Below are 2,445 nucleotides of genomic sequence, written 5' to 3'. Positions count from 1 at the left end.
CTGGAAACATTTAATTGCAGTTATTGCTGCACAAGGAGCTCACACCAGATACTGAAAGCAAAGGTTCCCATACTTTTGCAACTCACAGATACGTAATATTGGATCTTTTTCCTCAATAAATAAATGACCAAGTATAATATTTCTGTCTCATTTGTTTAATTGGGTTATCTTTATCTAATTTTAGGACTTGGGTGAAAATCTCAGTATGTATTAGGTCATATTTATGCAGAAATATAAAAAATTCTAAAGGGTTTAAACATTAAAGCACTTTAATATGTAATGAATAATGAAGTGAGGAGATGTTCTTAATAAATGAACAGCCTAGTGCATTGCTTCAAAGTGATGTCATGATAAACCTAGTGATAATCCTTGCCATAATTTCCAACCCCTGTCTAGGAAAAAAAAAAAATTCTCAGAAACTCAGGATGATCTCAACTCTGAGTTCAGAATGTGACATCAAATCAACATGGCTGCTCACAGCATGAACAGTAAACACAGCAGCACGTCAATCAACATACAGCCATATTAGCTTGTCAAATCTATAAGTCTGACTATACCGTTTCCTGTGAAGAGGAAAACATACATTGCTCATCACAGTTAGCTGGCTAGCTTGTTGCTAACAAAAGAAGAACATTTGAGATGTCCTTGGGTCCTTGGGTTTTTTCCCCACTTTGTATTGTGAATGCACGGAGGTTGACCGTGACGTCATTCCAAGCTCTGACTTCCCCCTTCTGATGTAAGACGAATGCAGCATATCTCTAGTTGAAAACTACTCTAGAAACTTCCATAGTATACAGTGGTAGAGATTTGTAAACATGGGCATAAATGGGGGCAGGTTCAAGGAGTAAAAGAAAAAAAAGATATTCAAATGTTGAGTAGTGAGAAATTTATTTTCAGTAAAGACAGTGGAGCGTTGTGAGTTCAAATTCCACTTCTGAACCCTTGAGAAAGGCTTAACGACAATAATAACAACCCTTAATTAAGTAAAGCCTAAGGTACAGCATAGAACTCCCCCCAGCCTCAGGAAGCACTCAGCTCCTACAAGGAGAAAACAAAAAACACAAAGTCAATTACAATATGCTCAAAGCAGACAAACAAAAGAATAAAATAAAACAAAGACAAACTTACTGTCACAAAGACAAAGAGATAACCCCGAGCTCAAACTGATTACAGGTTGCAAGTTTACTAAGACTGACCAAAACCACTACTACCACATAGCAGTACCAGCATAATTGATAAAGACTGTTACAACAGTGGAATTAAAGAAAACTGATCTTAGTGACAGTAACAAACATAAATAAAAGCAAAACCAAGCAAAATCAAGCAGCAATGTGGCTCGGCGAGTGAGGGGGAGGAGCTATACCGAAACGACCACATCTCACTCAGCCCGCCTTAACGTATGCAAAATCGAGGACCCTAAGAACAAACAAGTATTACAACCTCAATTTGGAAAGCATGCAAAATCATTTAGCTCGAGTAATAGAACTAAATGATTTACCTACCGTGATCCGATGACATAGTACTCACGATGGCACATACGAAAATCACGATAGCTTCTTTAATAGTTGTGACGTCAACAGCTGGCGCGCCGACCGGGCCTGCGTTAAACTACCATGCTACACAGATGGGAGCCTTGACGACACACCGCACTGAGAGTGAGCAGCACATCACACCTGCACACAGTCTCGGTAGCCCAACGTCACACTAAACAAGTAAATCGCATGGTAAGTAGACAACGCTAGCATCAAACAGCTAAGCGACAAAGCTAAAAACACATACCTCTGTAGTCCGTAGCAACGAAAGGAAGGGGCGGGTTTTCGACCATGACGCATACTGGGAGGCATAAACAACCACTTATATACTGTGGTAGGGAGAGAGCCCATTGGCCACGTCGTTAATAAGGGTGACGTTTTAACCACGACACACACCCCACTACACTTGAACAAGTTTGTATTTGTTTACATGAGCTTAACCTCTCACTAACACACTGAGTCATCGTTCTGTAATGTAGTCTTGCTGGCAGGATTGCTTTGTTAATGCTGACTCATCCAGTTGCTAACGGCATCCTCTTTATGCACAGCAGAGTTTACACTTAATAGTGTTGTAGATTTTCAGGCTCATGCTACCACTTTTTTTTTTTGTAAATAAAGGATCAAAGCATGAACACTGATACTACAGATGACGGCATGTTCCAACAGTAGATATGAAAAGTCTACACACCCCCGTTAAAATTGCAGATTTTTGTGATTTAAGAAATGAAACCAAGGTAAATCATGTCAGATCTTTTCCTGTTTTTAATGTGATATAACAACCAACAAGTGAAAAACAAATAAAAACAATTTATCGAAAAAAAAGGAGAAAAAAAAACATTTAAAAAATATACCTTATTGTATAAGTTTGCACACCCCTAAACTAATACTTTGTTAAAGGGTGTATGGGAGAGAG

The 2,445-nt window shown here is 38.8% G+C and overlaps 1 long non-coding RNA gene across 1 annotated transcript; it reads right to left on the bottom strand.

The window, feature by feature from the left end:
- Positions 1-885: 885 nt before the first annotated feature.
- Positions 886-1,823, bottom strand: LOC108274603 (uncharacterized). Its single transcript, XR_001814501.3, has 3 exons — positions 1,780-1,823; positions 1,503-1,704; positions 886-1,038 (listed from the first exon to the last, which is right to left on the bottom strand). It is a non-coding gene; the product is annotated as an uncharacterized LOC108274603 (long non-coding RNA).
- Between the last annotated feature and the right edge of the window lie 622 nt (positions 1,824-2,445).

Source organism: Ictalurus punctatus, chromosome 14, assembly GCF_001660625.3.
Source record: "Ictalurus punctatus breed USDA103 chromosome 14, Coco_2.0, whole genome shotgun sequence".
Classification (NCBI taxonomy): Eukaryota; Metazoa; Chordata; class Actinopteri; order Siluriformes; family Ictaluridae; genus Ictalurus; species Ictalurus punctatus.
Note: the sequence above shows the minus strand (reverse complement) of the source record. Positions and strands in the feature narration are given on the sequence as shown.